Below are 23,784 nucleotides of genomic sequence, written 5' to 3' on the forward strand. Positions count from 1 at the left end.
CTATTCCTTCAGCTGTGTTTGGGCAGGATTTATGAATGGGCTGCCGTTTAACTCGCTGGCCAGATCGGTAGCCCATGAGTGTTAATAGGCACGACTGGTAACCACAGAGACTAAGCTGAGGGAATGATAGACTTTAATATACTGAAGAAGCTTGCTGGCTCAAATCTAGGTATAGGAATGAAGGGAGAGGTGGCTCGACCTTTATGGCCCAGGACCACAGGGGAGGAGTCATAGGGTATGAGTCATCAGTGGGCGGGCCAGCTCCATATTTATATATATATATATACAGTAGCCAACAATAAACATATACAATGGAGGAAACATATCACCACAAGGTTAAAACTTGTCATGGAAGGCGTTAAGGATTCTAAAGCCTGGGGGCTTTGTTAGGCAGGAGTGTGCTTGGTGCCTGTCTGGGAGGTTTGTTCGCCAAAGAGTGTATTCTCTTTCCCAGCCTGTTCTGGAAGCTTCTAACTGAATGATTATCATGTGCTGGTTCCCAACATCTGCACTTTTTCAATAAAATACAAACTACCACATTACACAGGTTTGAATGGTAAAGTAAATATCACCTCCTGCCTTAAAGTGACTCCCCAAAATTTCTTTTATTTTATTTTAATCCTCTGCTGACATTGCAAGGTACATTTTTTTCCTATCTTTTTCTTCAACCCTTAACATGAAACGTTTTTTGTTTTATTCCTTCACTGCTTGGTCTCCATTGGACAATTTATGGCTCAATTGGACAAATCCTAAAATGTAACAACTAGAAGATTAACGTCATTGAGCAATGGGTTTCAAAGTTCCAACAGCACCATCCTGTGGAAGATCAAAATAACAACAGCCATTCTAAAATATAGTTAGATTTTCAAATGAGGAAGGAGAGCACGTATTTACTATCAATAGTTACAATGGACACTGTTGAAGAAATAAACAAATCTCACAGGTCGGGTTGTTTTTCATTGAATAGAGCGGCATTCGACACCATCATTCCAACAAGACCCATGACCTAGCTAAAGGACCTGGCACTCTGTCCTTCCCTCTGCAAGTGGATTCTCAGTATCATCACAGATCCCAATCAGTGCAGATGGCAACATTATCTTCCCTCTGCTGACCATCAACAAAGACACATCCTAAGGCTGCATGCGTAGTGGCGGACTCTAATCCTCCTACATCCATCATTGCAGTCAAGTTCGGTTCCACATCAGTCTGCAAATTCCTCGATAACATGACTGTTGCCGACCAATTAACTTGAAATGATGAGCCAGAATACAGGATAGAGGTTGAGAATCTGGTTGGGTAGTGCAAGAACTCAATCTTGCTCTCAACATTATCAAGTTGGTTATTGATATTAGGAAGGAGAGGTCAAGGGAGTCCATATTTCAGAAAGCTTTCTCTAGAGCCAGCGTATTGAGGAAACCATAAAGAAGGTACACCAGTCCCCTCTACTTTCTAAGGAGTCTCAGGAGATGTGGCAGGTTGTTCGATACTTTATCAAACTTCTCCAGGTGAACTGTGCAAAGGATACTGACTGGATACATCACAGCTTGGTCCTGGCAGTACAGGTTGCCAGGAATGCTGAAGGGTGCAGAAGGTCGCAAACATAGCCAGGTCCGTCACAGGCTCTGACACCTATATGAGGCACTGCCTCAAAAAATCAGCCATCAATATAAAGGGTGCACATCACCCTGATCACAACCTCTTCTGACTGCTTTATAGGAAGAAGGTGCAGAAGCCTGAAAACTACCACCAATAGGTTCAAGAACAGTTTTTCCAACAGCTGTTAGATTCTTGAACCTCCCCTGGTGTAATGGATTGTCTGCAGTATTACAAGTGACTTTTTTTTTGCATTAGGAGATTTATTCTCTACCTTGTGTATTAATTGCCTTTTTTAAGTCAATTAAATTTGTTTACTTTTATAGTTTTTCTTTATAAGTACCTGCTCAGCTGCACCAAGTAAGAATTTCAGGCAGATGTATGTTGTACATACATAAATAATAAAGAAACTTTATTATTTCCTTTAAATGTTGAGATAAATTAAGGATTCAATTTCCAAATTCAAATTTCCTTTATATGTAGAGGTTAAATTTGTCTTGAACAATTTTTATTATGATGAAAAATAATGCCCAAATATTACAATCACAAGACATGCATAAATTTTCTCCTAATTTGACTGAAAATCCATCTGAATGTTCAAAGTTTAGCTGTTAGTTCAGTTCTTTTATCTGTTGCTTAAAATCTCAGTGTTAGGAGAAATTCAATGAAAACTAATATATTTGGCAAACAGTTTCTCATTAATATCACCTGATATAATGATGTAATAATAACCTCAAGGTGAAATATATGTTTGTAAACAAAATAAGGATTTCAAGATAACTACAGCCACAGTAATAACTCCCAACTAATAATATATAACTAACATCTTTTCATTGTCACACTTACCAGACAGCTAATGAAATCAATGAACGTGATGTTGGAGGAGAAGAACGTTACTATAAAAAGTGATGAATAATGACACAAGGCTTTTGGTGAATTTTGCATTCTTTTTAATACCTTTTGCTATAACTTTTGACATTGAGATTGGATTATTTTTCTTTACAAAATTTCTTACATGTATTCATTTTCTTGAATAGAATGGAACCTATTATCAGTAGGTAAATTTGAAATCAAAACTAATTTCTTAGAGTTTAGCATTTATTTATTAACATGTGCATTGAAATAGTGAAAAGCTTGGTTTTGCAAATTATTCAGACATTGAGAAAAAAAAGTCAGTTCTCTGCAGCATTATTTTGGATTTAAAAATTTGCAGTAAATTTAACAAGATTTGTAGTACTGTATTAAATATTTAAAAAGTGAAAATTCTTTGGAAATGTATAAAACAGGCCAAAATGTTCTCTTTTTGTGCTTTGAAACTATCAATGAAAAATACAATATCAAATACTGAAACTGGTCAATTTCTTGTGGAAAATAGTTGAATATTTTATGAAGATCTTCAAATTGAATCATTTATTTGGTGTAAAATTTGTTCTTGTTTTTCCCCTGACATACTTTACATTTCTCTGCATAAAATTATATTTCACAACCCACCTGTTTGTTCTGTTGAAACACATATGCTAAATCGGGTGTCTGATACATGGAAGAAGCATTGGTTACATTCCCTATACTTTGCCTGTGGATTTTCTTTGACCTTCACACCAACAATATGGGAGAGAGCAAGCGGTGGAATCAGTATTGAATTTCTCCAAGGTAAAATAATGCAGCAAAATGAATGGTCTCAAAATTTCTTCTTTGCGCTCTCTCCTCACCAAAAGAGCATAGAACTAATCGTGGCCTGACTCGTCTGCGTTGAACATTTATCCATCCCCACATGCCAAATCTTAAATTGAATTTCCTCCCATAGGGAGTACATTTTATTTGCATCAGCTGTGGATATCTTAAGTGTGGCAACTAGAAAAATCATTGCAGCTGTAATAAAATCCCTATGATCCAGTAATCAATCAACCAGAAACTCAAACAGCCAGCAAAAAAAAATTGAGGATATAAATAAATTAATAGATTCCAAAATAATTAGGAATAAATAACATTTTAATTAAAAGTTTAAAATTGTCAAAATAAAGGTTCTCCAAAGCAACACACAACCCCTTGGGAGCAAGCAATGAGCCAGTGGAATGCCCCGGCCATGCCCTGCCCACAGCAGCGGTGTCTTAATTAACAAATAAGTCCAAAACTTCAGGATGGCATCAAAATTGCAGTATAGCATAACTTTATGCATTCTACCAACAACAACTGCACTACCAATAACTGCATCGTGAGTTATCAAAATGTGCATTAAATCCTTTGAGATATTTCAACCTGATTATTTAACAAAGCAATATTAAACGGGCATTTAATGTCACTCACAGGTATAATCTCCAATTGCACAACTCATAAATGAGAGTAGAAACATTATCAAAAGCAACTCACCAAATTACTCTGTTAATGAGAAATCTTCTTTAGCTGAATTCTTTATGTGGTAGGAGAAAACTGTGAATCAGCTGTTATCCAAATCCCAGTCCTCCCGCATTCTTCTCTTTTACAACAGCAAAACAATAACTTCTGTAAGTGAAAGAACGCATTAAGTAATAAATGAGCAGGAGTTCACATAAGAACTTGCCCAAACTGTAGCGCTGTCGCTGCTTACATCATGAGATCCCAGTATCTGGAACTCAAGCAACTCAGAGCACAAGCAATGGGCAAAACAAAATTTGAGAAAGTAAATAAATAAAAATAAGAATGAATAAAAACATAAAAAAGTTTTAAATTGCAAAATAAGTGTTCTTCAAAGCAACTCACAAATCCTTGGTGCAGATGGGAGCAAACATTCAGCTGTGTCCCCGCCTGCAGCAGTTGTTTAAATAAAGTTTGAATAATATGTTTGAGTAAAATGGTGCCATCCAGGACGAAGAGCTGGTTGATGCCACTAGGCCGACTCTCCCAAAGTGTCTCCCTATCCTTGTCTAGTAAGAGTCTTTATCTTTATTACTCTCTTCTCTTTGGCTTGGCTTCGTGAAAAAGATTTATGGAGGGGGTAAATGTCCACGTCAGCTGCAGGCTCGTTTGTGCCTGACAAGTCCGATGCGGGACAGGCAGACACGGTTGCAGCGGTTGCAGGGGAAAATTGGTTGGTTGGGGTTGGGTGTTGAATTTTTCCTCCTTTGTCTTTTGTCAGTGAGGTGGGCTCTGCGGTCTACTTCAAAGGAGGTTGCTGCCCGCCGAACTGTGAGGCGCCAAGATGTACGGTTTGAGGCAATATCAGCCCACTGGCGGTGGTCAATGTGGCAGGCACCAAGAGATTTCTTTAGGCAGTCCTTGTACCTCTTCTTTGGTGCACCTCTGTCACGGTGGCCAGTGGAGAGCTTGGGAAGGCGATGGTCCTCCATTCTGGAGACGTGACCCACCCAGCGCAGCTGGATCTTCAGCAGCGTGGACTCGATGCTGTCGGCCTCTGCCATCTCGAGTACTTCGATGTTAGGGATGAAGTCGCTCCAATGAATGTTGAGGATGGAGCGGAGACATCGCTGGTGGAAGCATTCTAGGAGCTGTAGCTATTAAGTATATAATGCTTTATCTGTAATCCTGGGGTAGGGGATTAATTATGACTGTAGAAATGTAGAAGGTTGTGTTCATAGAATAAATATAGAAATGTAGAAAGTTGTGTTTATAAGATAGCTACAAAAATCATGGATAAGAAAACCAGCATAAGTTTTACTCAGTCAGAAGCTTCCAGAGAACAGGTTATAAGTTTAAAGCTAACAAACCTCCCAGAGAGGAATCTTCTGCAGAACCCCCACCCCCAACCCCCTCAACATCCCTGCCTGCCTGCTTGATATCTTTACCTGCTTTCAGGTGCCTGGACGCAACAGACGCAGCTGGGAGAGTGCAGCTGGGACGTTCAGGTGGCTGCCTTTCTGTCACCTGAACACGCCAGCTGACGGAGAGCCGAGTCCGAGCGAACGCCGGCTCCTGTGGACTGTCGCTGTAGTCCCACTGCTGCTTTCAGGCACCACGGGGGATTCTCCGAGCCAGAGAATGTACCCGCAGGAGGAGGGTTGGGTAAGTGCTCCTCCTTGGCCGGGTTCTCCACTTTCAGATGGCCACCCAACAGCTGCTTTGGGGTAGAATAGACGGCTTTACAGTCAGATATTCTGGCCATCTGAAAGTGGCTTTTAACACAAAAGTGCTAACTGACTACTGATAGAGTCAATGAGCTGTCAAAAGACAGCCCATTCATAGTTTCCAGCCCAAATGCAGCTGATTGAGTTACTACCCGTAAGACGCGATGTAAATTGTCAAAGGCTGCAATAAGTGTCCAGCAACTCTGACAGTGCCATTCAGTTCCTGGTTGACATTGTTTCTGTCCAGAAGTTTTGACCATCACTGTTAACTTTAATAATTTAAGAATAGAGTGAAACTAGCTATTTTCATGTGTTAATTGAAAACCAGAAATCAGGCAGGCAAAGAACAGATATTAGTGTGCACTGAAAGCAACCCTTCAAGACTTCTGTTGATTTTTGTATACAGGAAAGATGTCTCGTAATTGTGACTTGTATCTCTCAGAAGAGGATATGCAAAATGCAAACCATAAGTAGTAACAAAATGTTCAAAGAAATGATATCCAATTTGTATGCAGGAAAATGTCGTAAATATTGCACCCTGTGACTGTGTTCTTTGAAGGAGACCAAACTGTGAGGTGACCTTGCCTACCCAACACTAACGATAGCTCATTCCCGCTAGCGTTATTCAAATAAAGTCTGTTTGAATTATACTGTGTAGCTTGGTTGTACTTTTTGTGCCTTGACAGGAGCTCAGCTATCACAATGACTACAGCCCTTAGTTTCTTTGTTTTTTTTCTTTTTAGTTCCTTTCTTTTCTCTTTAGTGTTTTCTTTTGAATGGTGTTGCCACCATTATTTCTTTTCATTCCAGGTTTCGATAGGGGTTGTATGGCCCACCTCACAATGATGGGGTTCAAGATAAGTTTCTGGAACATATTCACTGAGGTGGGTGAGGAACAATGCAGATTTTGGGTATGAATATGTACATGATGGCTTTGTTTATTGGATTTATGTCTGTGAAAACTAAAATAAAATATTCCCAAAAAGATCATGATGACAACTCAGTTAGTGTGGCAAATAGTGCATGCTTTTATGCCAGCGACGGGGGGAGGGTTAATTTAAATTTTAAAAATTTAAGTTACGGGAATTAGCTGATTAAAGTGAATTAAAGACTACAATATTGATTTTTTTTTCAAATCACTTTTGCATTGTCTTCTATAATTTTTATTCTTATTGCAGGTGCCTCAGGCAACCAGAACATTTGCATATCCCCATAGGTGCTCTATTTTACTGTATCATGTTGACTACATAAAGAATTAGAGAAGGTAGGGAGCCATTAAGCCTGTCAAATCTGCATCAACTCCAGGCAAAGGCAATGCATTAAATCCTGCCGACGGTCAGAGCTCCACAAATTCTTTCATTCTAGATATTTCTTCAACTCCTTTTAGAATGCAAAGTTTATGACACATTTAAACAGGCCCATGAATAGGGAGGAAATGGAAGATATAGAACGTGAACTAGCAGATAAGGATTTGTTTAAATTGGACTCATGGTCGCCACGAATATGGTAGGACAAAGGACCTATTATTTCAGGGTGTTCAATTTTAACTGTATTTCAATCTCCTGACATGATCGTTCCAGAAATTTCTGTTCTTATTTCACTCTCAAACATTAATGGACTTTTGCGTTTTTGTTATTTAGGATGCAATGCAAAAAAAAACCCACAATGAAGTCTGTGCCTAAGTATTAATGAAGTGATCCAGTTAGGACGTGCAACAGATGAGGGGTGTAAACCTGTGAGGGATTTCAACCCCTATTGACGGTCAGGTTGGAAACATTGTTTAAATGTCCACCCATTTGCTTCAGGTGGGGCCACATCTCTAATCATCTGAGGAATCAGGAAACTTCTGTGCAAGAGGCAGGCTGCGTGCACCCCCTCCCTTATCCTCCAACCTTTGGGACTGTGTTCCTTCCCTTGACCCTCCTCCACCATTTTGTTTGGGAGCCTGCCCACAGTTTGCCATACCTTGCTGAAGGGCTCAAGCCCGAAACATCGGTTATGTATCTTTATCTTTGCTTTAAAAAGAAGTACACTGTTTGACCTGCTGAGCTTCTCCGGCATTGTGTTTTTGTTTCAACCATGGCGTCTTTCGTGCTTTACTTCTGTTAAGACAAAGATGTTGTTCATTAAGAATAGATTAAAAACAATTTTGAAATTTAATTGTTAGCAAAGTTTGTGGAAAATTCTGAAGAATTACCGTCCAACATGTTGTTTGTTACAAGGGAGACAAAAAGAGACAAAGTACAATATTTTATTAATAATTGCACCTTCTAAAACTATAAATTATGCATCAACAAAAAATGAAAAATATTGAATATACCAGTAATAAAAATAATAAATAATTCAACAGTTATGAAACATAAAGAATCAGGGAATATTAATGGTTCCTCGCACCAATAATAAAGTCAGAGAGGTTTACCAATGGCAACTTTACAATCATCCGCAATGTTAGCCTCCAGCTACTGATACTTACCCGACCTCAATGAATACTTTCCCAGGGGACTCAGCATTTTTTATCTTCATAGAGACCTGTCCACAACGGCTGCCTGATTTCCTTTCTTGAATATAATGCCTGGTCTCCACAATCTTACAGCAGTGTCAGTAAATTGTGATTCCTTGTAGATGGAGAGATCATAATTGATTGCCTCCTCATGCAACTAGTCCAAGATGCGATGGAAAATTCGGGTTGCTTTACAGAGATACATCTTTCCGAATCATGGCCTATTATTTCAAATAGAAGCTGCCACACCACCGAGTTTGATCCATACTACCAATGCAATATTATCTCTCACTGGACAAATGTTGGATCAAAGTAATAATAAAATATCATTGTTAATTGGGCTAAAGCCACAAATCCAATAGTTAGCCTGGGGGTCAGCCTTAGAGATTCCACTAACCTGATGATGGAGCTTACACCATGTTTCAAATTCTATGTGACTTCAACATATGTTGGTAAAATTAATTCTATGGAACATTGCAGTACAGTACAGCCCATGCAGCCCATGATGTGCTGAACTTTATAAATGTACCATTCAATAATCTAATCCTTCCCTGCCTCACACCCATAACCCTCTATTTTTCTTACATCCATGTGCTTAACTCAGAGTCTTTTAAATGTCCCTAATGTAACCATCTCCACCAGCCAACCCCCCCACCACCACCACACATTCCAGGCGCCCACTACTCTGTGCAAAAAAATGATCTCTGACATCTCCCCTAAACTTTCCTCCGCTCCACTCCTCTGGTACAGTAAACCCCCTGCTATCCAGCACCTTTGGTTGATGCCAGAGGGCAGCACAGTTGGTGTAGCGGTTACCGCAACACCTTTACAGAGCCAGCGATCAGGACTTGGATTCGATTCCCATGCTGTCTGTAAGGAATTTCCATGTCTGTGTGCTTTTTTTTCCTGGAGACTCTGGTTTCATCCAACCGTTAGAAACGTACTGGAGGTCTAGATTAATTGGGTGTAAATTGGACGGCACAGACCTATGGGATGAAATGGCCTGTTACCGTGCTGGATGTCTAAAGTTTAAAAATATTTAAATTTAAACTTAAATAAGAAGTGTATTTTCTAATTGCTTGAGACTTACTCTTTCAACGCCTAACTAATGCACCTGCATTAAAAATAAACCGTTTAAAAGACAAAAATATTGTACTGTACTTGCACTGCACAAATTTCACTTGCATGAATATATAAACCTTTTCGCATTTTATTCTATTTTCTATCTCATTCTTTGAAAACATTTAACTGTCGCTGCATCTGGAAGTTCCTCCCCTACATGGAGCCCCCCGAAAGATGATTGATAACATTATAGAGATTTAACCCTCCTCTCCCAAGTTTACAAATAAAGCCTCTGACCAGGGCAACTCCTACAGAGCAGGGAAAAGCAGACACAAACGGCGAGCAGCATCTGCCAGCTCTTCATCCTAGACGACACCATCTCTGTTCCGCACAACTTCATTCAAACAGCTGCTACAAGCAAAGCATTCAGCTGGCCACATATTTGCTCCCATCTTCACCAAACGCTTATGTGTTTATGTCTTCAGAGAACATTTACCTTAACAATTGTAAACTTGTGTAATTTTTACCTGTTAATTTATATTTATATATTTTTTTTTTAATTTACTTTCCTCTTATTGTTTCACTGGTTGCTTGGATTCTGGCTATATTGGGTTTTATCACTTTTAATACTCCTCGTTCTACAATCCTAGGCTTTTAAAAAAAAAATTATTCTTCCACATTTTACCTTCAATTTTTTTTGTCCTTTTTACCTTACGTATGAATTATTTGTGATCAATATTAGGTAAGTGATGCACTGTTGAGGAGTAGGATCTCATGTAAACCAAACAGCAGACTGTTCACAGCTACCATTTCTACATCCTGCAATGTATTATTTTCCTGCTCATCTGAAATATAGAGGGTTATGGGGGCGAGGTAGGGAAAAATAGATTGTGCGGAAGAGGTTTTCATAGGTCAGCACTACATTGTGGGCTGATGGACCTGTACTGTGCTGCAATGTTCTATGTGATCTCCTGCAATACCCTTCTACTCCTCTTTCGGAGTTTTTAGGCAGGGCCAGGTTCAAACATGGGAAATAAAGATTAAACTTCCCTGTTTATGGGGCACTACCTTTATGCAGAGCAGCATCTCAGTGTGTTGTCCAGAGCTGCTGTAGGCAGGGCGATGGTTGCCATGGTGTCACTTGTCATAAATACACAGCAGAGCAATGGCTGTTTTCCCTACCCATAATCCCCCATGCAGCTGGAACCGCTCTGCATTTCCCAGAAGATGTTCCAGCTGCAAGGGGGATTATGGGTAGGGAGGACGACCATTGCTCTGCTGAGCATCCTGGTGAGATGCTGGAGGCTGGTGCAGCTGGCAGGACTGTCACAGCCCGCCCCGGCTGCCCCCTGATGGCTCCACTGACCCAACCACCCCTGACTGCCCTTGCTGGCCACCCCTGCCCTGACGGTCTCCATCAGTCGCCCTTGCCTTTCCAAGGACCAGATACAATACTCTTTCCTTTGCTACTGAAATATTTATTCCATATAATGATGAAAAATGTTTACACACTAAATGATGAGGTCTTAAAAAGTCACAACCATTTAATAAAATAACAGGATTAAAGTTACATGTGCTCCAGGACCATCTAATCCCATGCTGGGACGTAATATGCTTCTAAATCCATCAGAATTTAATTTTTGCAGCTTTCAGTTCATCATTTCTCAAACTTGGATCATAATGAATCAAGAGCTTCACACGGCTCCATGTAGGGAAGGAACTTCCAGATGCAGCGACAGTTAAGTGTTTTCAAAGAATGAGATAGAAAATAGAATAAAATGCTATAAGGTTTATATATCGTGATCTTCACGGCCTATACAATTTTAAACAATTCTCGTGAATTTCTGTTGAAGAATATTATCAATAGTATCCATAATTACACTTGGATCTGCTGGGCAGACTTTTTTTTTGCATGGAGATCTTTCCAATTCTCTCCAGCAGAGCTTTGTGAACAGAAGGCAAGGAGTTCAGGGAGTTCAACATCTGGAGCTGATCGATTGGATGCTGACCTATATCCTCAACTCTCAAAGCCTGCAGCACACCAGCTGTGAAACTGCAAGGATGAAAAACGGGACAGCTTCGGTCTTGCTGTCGATTTGCTATCACACTTGGCACGGCCGTGTGCAGATCGAGAATGTACCCTGTGGATTTACGTACACAGTAGATGGCAACCAAGCACTCCAATCTGAGACAAAGTTATGCAGCATATTTGGCACCTGAAAGTGGTTGCTTTCATCCAAACTGGGACAACTATTCCCTCACCAGCTGCCCGTCAACACATGCAACAAGGTGTAAATATCTCTCAACATTGCAGGGCCTGAGACTATCTAATCCTGGAGACAAGCTGTTACAAATCATGTTTGTCATTATTTTGATTCGAAGCAGAAATGCATTTTCGAATTGGAATCCCCATACATTTTACATATACTGTCAAAATTTCCTATGGCAATACAAGCATCAACTGGATCTCCAGAAGCAATTATGCCTTGCTTGGTAAGATCAAGATAGGAAAAGGCATGATAGATTACCTGTGACAGCAGACAAGCCCAGTTTATCAAGAGCTGATCCATATTCGACTCCAAGAAGCCAGTGTAATCAGGATTTGTGAATATTTGTTTTATGGTTGTCTGACAAAAATCAAAGCTGGACTTGACTTCAACTGTCTTTATATTTTCTTCTTCATAACTCATCAATTGTGGCTTCTGAACCTGACTAATTCTCTCTTTGGGAATGAATTTTGCTGTTTGTCATTATCACCAAGGCAACCAATGCCATTCAGCAGAGCATTCCCTGTATCCCTGGACATTGCCGTTAGAATTAGGTAATTGCAAGTTCTAGGCATGGCCACATCTGCAGAGCAAAATCCTGGAAGGATGCTGTGGGCCCATGGAATAACTCAAGAAAGAATTGATTGTCAGTCAAATATCTAATTGGTGCTATGCTCTTACATGAAAAGTTCTGTCCATATGCTTTCTTCAGCATTTCTCGCAGCTTGACAGAAGGTTAAATACACACCATTAGGGTGCACGCTTATTTCCAAGAGGTCCTGAGCCTGTTCAATGTAAGGTCCTCCAACCAGCCTTTGATGTTCCTGCATCAGTCCAACTTGGCACAGGATCTAATAGACATTTCCTCAGATGTGCAAACACCCCGTAACCAAAGCGAGATAGAGCTCCACCACTCGACTTCCTGCAGAATCCATGGGACTAATGGCAGTGAACATGTGCTGCTTGTATTGTTAAGTACTTTTTGGGCTTCGACATTTTGAATACACATGTGGAAAATAGAGAGGTCAGGCAGATAATTGCATGGCAGGGACCAATATCCTGATGGGTTGGTTTTAATATAGCTGTTTGGGAGGGTTTAAACTAATTTGGGAGTGGGATAGGAACCAGAATGTTCGGGCTGAAGAAGGGGGAGACAGCAGCCAAGTGTGCAGCAAGAATGGCAGGCAGGTGACAAGACAAAATAATAGCCAGAGCAATGACAGAGACACAGTACATTCAAAAACTGGTCTAAAAGTATAATTAAATGCATGCAGCATTAAAAATAAGGTGGATGACCTAAATGGTCTAAGGGTTGATAACTCTCCTGCACTGGTTAGAATGCATCCTCAGGTTCGGAAGAAGGTAGGTGCAGAGATTGTGGAGACATTGGTAATAATCCAAGGAATCAATGGAATCTGGCATGGTTCCAGTGGACTGGAGAATTACAAATGTCACTTGGCTGTTAAAGAAGGGAATGCGGCAGCAGAAAGGAAATTATACACCTATTAGACTGAAGACAGTGGTGGGGAAGCTGTTGGGAGTTGATTATCAAGGATAAGGATAGGTCCAAGCCAGGATGGTTTCCTTAAAGGAAAATCATGCCTGTCAAACCTATTGCAATTTTCTTAAGAGATTGCAGGGGATAGCAGGGAGATGAAGTGGATGTTGTGCATTTGAAAATTCAAAAGGCCTTCGACAAGATACCACACACAAGGCTGCTAAACAAGATGAGTGCCCATGGAATTACAGGAAGAATTACAGGAAGAGCATGGGTAGAGCATTGGTTGATCAACAGGAAACAGAGTAGGATTAAAGGAATTCTATTCTGATCAGCTGGAGATGTTCCACGGGGGTCAGTGTTGGGGCTGCTTCTTTTTACATGGTATATAAATGATATGGATAAAGAAATAGATGACATTGTGTCTACATTTGGAGATGATACCAAAAAAGGTGGTAGGGGAGGTGATGCTGATACCAAAAGGATGCAGAGAGACTTGGATAGATTAGGAGGATTGGGCAAAGAGGTGGCAGGTGAAATACAATGTTGGAAAGTATATAGTTATATGCACTTTGATGGAAGAAATAGATGGGCAGACTATTACTTAGATGGGGAGAAAATTCAGAATTTAGAGGTGCAAAAGGACTTAGGAGACTTTGTGCAGGATACCCTAAAGGTTGACCTCTTGGTTGAATCAGTGGTGAAGAAGACGGATCCAATGTTGGCATTCATTTCTAGAGGAATAGCATACAAAAGCAGGGATGTAATGTTGAGACTTCATAAAGCACTGGTGAAACCTCATTTGGAATTGTTCTGGGAGCTGTATTTGAGAAAAGACATGCTGGTGTTGGAGAGGCTTCAGAGAAGATTTACTAGTATGATACCAGAAATGAAAGGGTTAGGACATGAGGAACCATTGTTTGCTCTTGCACTGTACTCGTTCAAGAAAAGAAGGATGCTCATAGGTCCTCATAGATGCATTGCGAATGCTGAAAGGCCTGGACAGAATAGATGTGGCAAGAATGTTTCCCATGCCAGGAGATTCTATGACAAGAGGGCATAATTTCAGGATAAAATGACAGAAAAATTTCTTTAGTCGGAGGGTTGTGAGTCTGTGGAACTTGTTGCCACAGGCAGCTGTAGAAATGAGGTCTTTGGGTGTATTTAGGGCAGAGATTGACAGGAATTTGATTAGTTGGGGCATCAAAGGTCATGGGGAGTGGGGCTGAATAGGTGGACGGATCAGCTCATGATTAGAATGGAAGAGCAGACTCTATGGGTCAATAGACCTTCTTCTGCTCCAATATTATTAAAGTCATGCTGCTGTCAAGATACAAAAAGTGCAACCAAGCCACACAGTACAATTCAAATAGACTTTATTCGAATAATGCCAGCAGGGATGAGCAGTATGTAGTATTGGGTAGACAAGGTCACCTCACAAAGACTGTTTGGTCTCATTCAAAGAACACAGTCACAGGGCACATTGTTTAAGGCATTTTCCTTCATACAAATGGTATAACATTTCTTTAAAGGTATTGCTACAGCCTATGTTTTACATTTTGCATATCCTCTTCCTAAAGACGGAAATGATTTGTTGTTGATCATTTAATCTCATGTACCAGTTATAATTAAGAACATCCTTCTGGTATACAAAAAATCAACACGGAAGTCGAGAAGGGTTGCTCACAGTATACATCAGTATCTATTCTCTGCCTGTCTGATTTCTTGGTTTCCAATATAAATAATTAGTTTCATAGATTCCTTAGATTCACAATGGTGACCAAAACTTCAGCACTGAAACAATGCCATTCAGGGACTTATTGCTTATTGCAGCCTTTAGGTAGGTCGTGTCTAACAAGTAGTCAGTTAGCACTATTGTGTTAAAGAGATCAGGCAGGGATTAGGATATGACTCAGTAGAAGAGGCGAGAATTGATTCCTGTTACTCTCTCTCTCTCTCTCTCTCTCTCCTATAACTAGATATACCATAGCTAATATTCTACAATATATTGTGATCTGGTGATCTCAGTCTTTATGTAAACCAATGGTTGGCAGGTCTGTTCAAAACTACCAATATTTATCAGCAAGGTCCAGATTAATGTTTCCTTTGCTGCATTATCAACAACACAGCACCTTTTTTTTACTAACCATCCTGATGAAAGCCTACTACTGGAAACATATAATTAAACTGAGAAAGCATGGATATCACAAAAGTGTACTGCAAATGCAATTACAAAGGATTTATTCAGTTGAGCCTTCAACCAACGATTTGAGAATGAAATAAAACACAGGTATTGTGCAGTGAGTTATTTTTTATTTCATCCTAAGAATGTGGGTTTCACTGACTGAGCCCACACTTAATTGACTATACCTAATTACCTTGGTGGTGAGCTACCTTCTCGAACATCTGCAGTCCTTGAGATGAGGAATGAATTAAAAAATCTTTCACATCACCATCAATAGTACAATTTATTTTAATTAAATTTAGACAGACAGCACGATAACTGGCCCCTATGGCCCTCGAGACCATGCCCCCCACTACACCAATTAATCTACAACCCCCCCCCCCACCCCGTTAAGTTTTGAATTGTGGGAGGAAACCAGAGCCCACACAGACACGGAGAGAAGGTACAAAGTCCTCTCAGACGGCGCCGGATTTTAACCCACGTCACTCGTGCTCACCGCTACATGAACCATTGTAAAGGTGGAAAAATTTACTGAGCTGGCACAGAATACTTTAATGACACAGAAGCTCTAATCCAGGCAAACCTGGTAAAGCTCTTCTGTCTTCTTTCTGTAATGAGACAACCAAAATTTCACAAAATATTCCAAGTGCAGCCTAAGTTTTAAATAGCTACAAAGTGACTTCTTCACTGATGCTGCCATAGCCAATGAATCCAAGCATATCAAGCACCTTCTTTGCTGCGTAGTCTACTTCTGTGGCCACTTACAACAATCTATATCCTGAACCCCAAATCCTTCTGCATATCAATGCTTTTAGGAGTGATGCACCATCAATAACTTCAAAGTTGTAGAGAAACTGATAGGCTTTTATTAACTACAGAATGGATGTCCATCCATGCTGCTCGACTGCCCTGAACTGAAGAGGGGGCTGTAGCCTTTATTCAGACACAATCAGCAAGGGGTATTTCTTAGTACATCCAAACATATGTACAGTGATTTACCACAAGGAGAACAGCTATTAAAAGATAAAAGAGCAGCACTTCACACTTGTCCAAAATCTGTAATTTCTCTGACCATATCTGTACCTTGCTGGTTTTTTTATAGCCTTCAACACTGACCACAGGACTGACCCCAAAACCTGAATGTCACTGGTAAATTTACTAACCTCGCCACCTTGTTTTTTTTATTCAAGTCATTATGAACAAAAGAACTGTAATGATATTAAACAGGGAAGTATGCAGACGCTGTGATTGTAGCTCAATACACAAAGGTACTGGAGAAACTCAGCAGGACACCCAGCATCTTTGGAAAGCAAAGACATATAACCAATGTTTCAGGCTTGAGCCTTTTGTCAAGGTATGAGCAGTAAGCAGGCAAGTGACTGAATATAAAAGTGCAGGAAGGAGGGAAGAAAGAGCAAGGGAAGAAGCACAACAGCCAAAAGGTCAGAGGTGGATATAGTTGGGAGGGCAGAAGAGAAAAAAGTTGAGAAATGGTAGGAGAGGGGACATAGAAATGGAAATGAATGGGGAGCTGGAGAGAAGACAGAGGGATATGGAAAAAGAAAGAGGCAGGGAAGAGGCCTAATGGAAACTGGAGAAGTCAATGTAATGCCACCTGAGGTTGCATGGAAAAGTGCGTTGAGAAGGGAAGTGCATAGAGAAGGCAAGAGTGGCCCAGGAAGTCACAAAGGGGATATCCCATCAGTGATGAAGAGGAAAAGGGGAGGATGTATCTGGTGTTGGAATCTTATAAAAAGGGACTAAGTTGCGAAGAATGATCAGCTGAATGTAAAGGCTGCTGGGGTGAGAATTCAGGACCAGGAAGCTTTATCCCAGCTCTCTCCAGGAGGAGAGGGGCTGAGAGCTGACGTGATAATAGATGAGATGCTGTCAAGGTGGTTACGTGGTCGTCTCTCTCTTTACTGATGGTGGGACGCTGCCATGTACAAATTTAAGGTTTAGTTCTGACTTCTGAACTAGGCGTCAACCTCATTGACTGATCGAGCAGAGTGAAATGGGGAGCATGAAAAGGGTTATGGGCAGGATTGGTCTCAGGAGGCGTGTCCAGCCAGTCATAGCATAACAGCGGTTGACCACATTAACATTTACTTTATATGAAAATGTTCTTTGTCAAAGTTATGTACTTGGTCCAGGATACCAAGATACTGCCAAAAATAATTCTGGTATGAAGGCAATCATTACCTCACTTTCCTTATCTGATTTAGTACTTTACAACGATCACTATGAAATGTACCGTTATATATTAATTATCCAATTTAATCTAGTTCAACTAGAGGTGGTGTACTCATCACATTAAAACAAAAATCAAATATATGAAACTCAACTCCGATACATAAAATTCCCCACAAAGCAGCAACTCTTAGCAATGAGGTTCAGAAACCTTTGTGTAGTGAATTCAAATACAAAGAGCAGGATTTAAAAAAAAATCTTCATAAGGTGAAATAAAGCAGTAACTTTATTCTGATAAAATAGCAAGTCAATGAAGCCGCAGAAGTCAGTGATCAATAGTTACCACAGCATCTCCACCACCATTTTTGTTTTGTTTTTTAAATTGATTAATATTGAGTAATATTAATATTGAGATTAATATTGAATATTGACAATTTCATTCTCAAATGTAAGATCACTGAAGAAGAAAATGTATCACCTGAGGCTGCATCTGAACCGGAGAGGACTACAGGGCTGCTGTGCTCTGGTGATTACAGAAACATGACTCCAGGACAACATTCCAGACTCAATGATCTAGCTGGATGGATATATCTCCATTAGGGCAGACAGAGACACTGCTGCTTGTGGCAAGACACGAAGAGGGGGGCTGTGCATTTACATCAATGAGAACTTGTTGTGAAGACCTTCTGCTCAGCAGAGATCAAGCATCTCCTGGTGAATAGCAGACCCTTCTACCTGCCCACAGAATTCTTGGCTACACTGATTGCCACAGTCCACGTTCCGACTTCAGCTATGAGGAAACTTTATGGTGCTATCTGCAAAGCCCAGACTTCCCACCCTGATGGTGCCATGATTGTTGCTGGTGAGTTTAATCACGCCAACCTGAAAATGGTCTTACCATAATTTTAACAGCATGTGAACTTCTCCACCAGCAGAGAGAACACCTTAGATCAGGTATGCATTGAAGTTGCATTCAAGGTTGCACCCCGCCCCCACCTTGGTTACTCAGATCACATATCTGTCCTGCTAACCTTGCCAGACAGAGCTCTGGCATAGCAAACCAAGTCAGTTCGCAGGACAATCAGAACGTGGCTGAGATGGGGGAGGGGAGTGGTGCAAGACTGCTTTGAGACCACAGACTGGAACTGTCGCAGGGAAGATGGCCACCTATAATGGTCATGAAAACAGAGGAGGATACAAGCTCAGTGACTGACTACATCAGCAAGTGCATTGAGGATGTCTCCAAGATCAAATGCTTCACAACCAGGGTTAACCAGAAACCATGATTGGATGCAGAGATCCAGGCCCTTCTTGGAGCTCGTGATGCTGCCTTCAGGACAGGGGTTAGGATGGCATTAAGATCAACCAGGGCTGAACTCTACCATGCAATCTGGAAGGCAAAGTGAGGATACACATAGAAGATCCACTGACCGCTGTGCCACATTGACGACATGAGGCGCATTTGGCAAGGGATTAGACTTTTTTGGATGACAAGTCAACCTTGTGAATGAAGGATAATGACACCACCCCTATGGACAGACTGAACACCTTCTATGCATGGTTTAATGAAAAGAATAGGATGCCAAAGAAAGCTCCATGTCCCCCTGATGAAATGCCCCCCCCCACCCCCACAAAGCCATGATCGAGGTGAGGAGAACCCTATCCAAGGTGAACCCACATGAGGTGGCAGGACTAGACAACATACCTGGTCAGGTAATTAAGAACTGCACAGACCAATTGACAGAGACCTTCACGGACATCTTCAACACCTCACTGCACCAGTCCATCATTCCTGTAGGGTTCAAGACAGCCACCATCATCTCAGTACCCAAGTGGGTGACAATAACAGACCTTAATGATACTACCCTATGGTACTGACCTTGATCATTATGAAATGCTTTGATCATCTGATAATGGAACACATCAAAGAACATCTACCGGAGACGCTGGATCCATTTCAATTTGCCAAAAGAAGAAACCGTTCCATAGACGATGCTATGGCCTTGTCACTTCGCTCCATCCTGGCCCACCTGGAGAATGACGCTTCGTATGCCAGGTTGCTGTTCATTGACTTTAGCTGGACTTTTTATACAATCATTCCCCAGTGGAGGTTGGTGGAGAACCTGCCTTCGCTGGGGCTCAACACCCCTCTCTGTAACCGGATCCTGGACTTCCTCACAGAATGACCACAGTGTGCTCGGGTCAGTAGCAGAATATCAAGTACCGTCATGTTGAGCACTGGCACACCTCAGGGCTGTGTGCTCAGCCTGCTCCTGTTCACACTACTGACCCAGGACTGCATCAACAGCTGCAGCTCCAACAGTGTCATCAAGTTTGCAGGTGACACAATAGAAGTCGGCCTCATCAGCATCAACAATGAGTCGCACTACAGAGAAGTGGTGGAAAATCTCATGGAATGGTGCAAGAGTAACAACCTGAGTCTCAACATTGTCAGGATGGAGGAGATAATCGTGGGCTTCAGGAGGACCACCCTCCACTGCAACATCAACAAGTCTGTAGTAGAGAGAGGAGAGCACCAAGTTCCTCGAAGTTCGATAACTAATGACCTATCATGAGCACTCAACATCTCCTTACCTGTCAGGAAGGTGAAACAGTGACTGCACTTCCTGAGAAGACTGACGAGGGGAAGACTACCGGCCACCATTGTGTCAACCTTTTAAATGACCTCTACTGAGAGCATCCTGGCCAGCTGCATTACAATGTGGTACAGTTGCTGCAGAGAAATGGATCAGAGCTCAATCTACAGGGCCATCAGTATGGCAGAGAGAATCACTGGAGTCTCCCTCCGTGCTCCCCTCCCCCACCCACAGCATCTACATGATTTACTGTGATCTTTGTCTGAAGAGGGTGCGCAGAATCATTGAGGACCATTTCCAATCTGCACACAGTATCTTTCATCTGCTCCCATCAGGAAAGATATACAGGAGTATCAGAGCCAGCACCACCAGGCTGAGAAACAGCTTTGTCCCACGAGCAGTGAGAATGCTGAACGACCAAAGGAGCTGCTCACACTAACTACCCAAGACTGTCATTTGTACAAAATAATATTCACTGCATCCAGTGCACCCTCTGTGGCCTTCTCTACATCAGAAAGACTGGTCGCAGATTAGGAGATCACTTTGCCCAGCATCTCCTCTCTGTCCTCAACAAAAGTGACTTTCCCACAGCCAACCATCTCAATTTTGAGTCACCTTCTCAAGTTGCATGTCTGTCCATCACCTTTCACACTACCCCACCCTGACCACCCGCAGAATGGAGGGAAAACACCTCATTTTTCATCTGGGCACCTTCCAACCCCAGGACATGAACATTGAGTTCACTGCATTCCACTCATCAGCTTGCCTTCGACCCCCCCCCCCCCACCACTAACTAGTTATTTCAGTTCCTACTTCCTTTTTCTCTCCACCAAGCCTAGACTCCTCCACCCCCTCTTCCTGCAGTCCACCCCCTCTTCCACATCATCTCCCTCCCTCACCACTTCCATCCCCCTTTAGTTCAGACATCTCTCATGTTCCCCCACACCTTGATGAAAGGCTCAAGCCCAAAACATTGGTGATGTATCTTCACCTTTGCTACATAAAGGCACTGTTTGACCTGCTGAGTTTCTCCAGCATTTGTGTTTTTTTTCACTTAACTACAGTGTCAACAGAATCCTGTGTCTTACCTTAATTTATTTATATGTACATATGAATACTTGTCCTGCATGTGCATTGTTTGTCCATATGTGTGCTATGTCTGGTTGTGCGCTTGCATGTTTTTGCGCTAAGGACCGGAGAACGCTCTTTTGTTGCGTTGTACTTGTACAATCAGATGACAATAAGCTGGACTTGACACAAGATTAGAGTTTGTATCAGAAATATTGGCTTCAATCAAGATGTTACAAGATGTCATCCTTTTTGCACCAGCTGCCATTAGTTGTTTATTTTATAATCAAAACTTACAGGAAGTAGCATTGATCAGATCTTGTGGACTTCATTTACTACATCCAAAATAATTTGTTGCCTGTACTGCTTTAATGAACCACCATAAATAGTGCAAACACCTATTAATTTTGCATTCTTAAACCTGCTCTTAAAGTAATGCAGTATATGGGTCTTTTGTCTGTTTATTGCAGGCCCATGGAAAGAGATTTTCATCTGTGCAAAATTTGCATGATTCAAAGTTGGTGAGAAGCACTCCCTTAAAAGTCACAAATGCTTCGAACAAGTGACCTGATTTAGGGCTGCTTTAGCTTCAAATGGCATCTTGGAGATGGGAGAGAAAACATATTAGTTGTGAACTCATTTCTGATATTGTAGCGGCTACTACAGTAGATGCTACTAAATAAAGGCAAACACACACAAAGGTAGTCAACTCAAGACTGGTTTATTGCAGACATACACAGACCTTTTATTCCCTTCCTGTTAATGAGCTCATTAGTGAACAGAAGCTATGAGCCATTACTACCCCACCCCTTTAGGCAGGGGCTTCATCTGATCCACTCACTGTACTTTGGCGCCCAGCACTGCTCGCCTGCGATGTGTCAGGTAAGTCTGTGAACTGAAAGTGGCAGTTTGCACCCGTTACATCAACCACCCCCCCACCCCAGAATCATCACCGTAACTTAAGATGCCACATACACTTGACTTTGGCGGACGTCTACGTCGCCGGGGTTGAGGGCACTGAACTGGTGGGTTTAAGTCTGTGCACGCTGAATAGCTGGGGATGCCCTTCGAGGTCTAATGTATATACCACCCCTTCTCTCTAAATCACATGAAATGGTCCTTCATATGGTTTTAGTAACGGTGCCCTTGGAACCTGTCTTCGTACGAATATAAATTCAGTGTTTAATAGTGTTTGGGGCACTTTGTTGCCTAGGTTTGCCATGCCAGGTGGTAGAGGATGGTTTGCTGTTAGCAATACCCTTGTGGAGTTGTTGCAGGATGTCCATGTCTGAATTGCTTGTGAAGTGAATATCTCCTGGAACCATAAAGGCCTTACCATACATCAATTCTGCAGATGATGCAGACAGATCTTCTTTTGGAGCTGTTCGTACTCCTAGTAGAACCCAAGGTAGTTGATCGACCTAGTTGGGGCCGGTGAGTCAGGCCTTCAGTGAAGATTTTAGTTGTCGATGGAAACGTTCCACCAGGCCGTTGGACTATGGATGGTACGCAGTAGTGTGGCTCAACTGTGTAACACAAAAACGAGTCAAGGAAGCCCATAACGCCAAAGTGAACTGTGGTCCACAGTCCGAAGTTATGTGTGTAGGCTCTCCAAATCTAGCAATCCAATTTAAGATGAATGCTCTAGCACATGCCTCAGTTTCACTGACTGGTAATGGAATGGCATCTGGCCAGCGTGTGAAGCAGTCTACTACCATGAGAATATACCTCATGTCCTGTGATACTGGTAATGGTCCAACCAGATTCACGTGCACATGCTCAAATCTTCTATGTATTGTTGGGAAAGGGTGCAGGGGTGCTTTGGTGTGGTGTTGAATTTTTGCAAATTGGCAGGATATACACATTCATGCCCATTGCGCAACATATTTTTTCAGCCCATGCCGCATGTACTTGTTTGACATTATTTTGACTGAAGTCCTGATGGATGGGTGTGATAGATTGTGAATGTCATCAAAAAGATGTCATCTCCAAGATAATGGGACCAATGGTCAAGGATAGCCCAATGATACATCACAAAGGAGTGCTGGACTACCTTCTTGTGGTGCCACCTGTTGAATGTCGAGTCCAGTAATGGCTGTACTGTATGCCTGTATATCCAGATCTGCAGATTGTGCTGCAGCCAGTTCAGCAATGTTGACTCCACCTTGAATATGGCACACACTTGATCTAGAGAGCACATCTGCAATCAGATTGTCCTTTCCTGAAATATGACACATGTCCGTAGTAAACTCCAAAATGTAGGACAAATGTCACTGTTGTCTTGCCGACCAAGGATCTGTGACTTTACTAAAGGCAAAAATTAGCAGTTTATGGTCTGTGAATATGGTGAAATGTCAACCTTCCAAGATATAACGAAAGTGCCTCATAGCCAGATAAAGTGCTAATAGTTCTCGATCAAAGGCGCTGTACTTCATTTCCACTGGTCTTAGGTGATGACTAAATAAGGCAAGGGGCTGATAATGGCCATTGACATATTGTTCCAGAACTGCACCCACAGCTGTTCCCGAGGCATTTGTGCTAAGCGTCAAAGCAGCTTCAGGATTTGGATGCGCAAGCATTGCGGCTTTAGCTAATGCCTCTTTGACGGACATAAATGCAGCATCTGCCTCTGCGGTCCAGGTAATGTTTTTGTTTGGAGCAGAGATGATGCCAAAACGGGGTGGGGGAGGGGGGGGGGGTCGCAGGATATCAGCAATCCCAAGAATAAATCTGTGATAAAAAAATTTTCATTCCCAAAAACTTCTG

At 41.7% G+C, this 23,784-nt stretch overlaps 1 long non-coding RNA gene and 1 pseudogene across 2 annotated transcripts in view; both read right to left on the reverse strand.

The window, feature by feature from the left end:
* LOC138753630 (uncharacterized) overlaps positions 1-10,342 on the reverse strand; it is a 239,013-nt gene extending 228,671 nt beyond the window's left edge. The window contains exons 1-2 of one of the 2 annotated variants that reach the window (XR_011351309.1): positions 10,282-10,342; positions 3,961-4,092 (exon numbers count right to left, since the gene is read on the reverse strand). This is a non-coding gene — a long non-coding RNA (uncharacterized lncRNA). Of the gene's footprint in view, positions 1-3,960; positions 4,093-7,616; positions 7,776-10,281 lie in introns of those variants that run through there. The other variant, XR_011351303.1, reaches the window with a different exon arrangement.
* A 694-nt stretch (positions 10,343-11,036) lies between these two features.
* Positions 11,037-12,310, reverse strand: LOC138760924 (threonine synthase-like 1; annotated as a pseudogene).
* Between the last annotated feature and the right edge of the window lie 11,474 nt (positions 12,311-23,784).

Source organism: Narcine bancroftii, chromosome 1 (genome assembly GCF_036971445.1).
Source record: "Narcine bancroftii isolate sNarBan1 chromosome 1, sNarBan1.hap1, whole genome shotgun sequence".
Lineage (NCBI taxonomy): Eukaryota > Metazoa > Chordata > Chondrichthyes > Torpediniformes > Narcinidae > Narcine > Narcine bancroftii.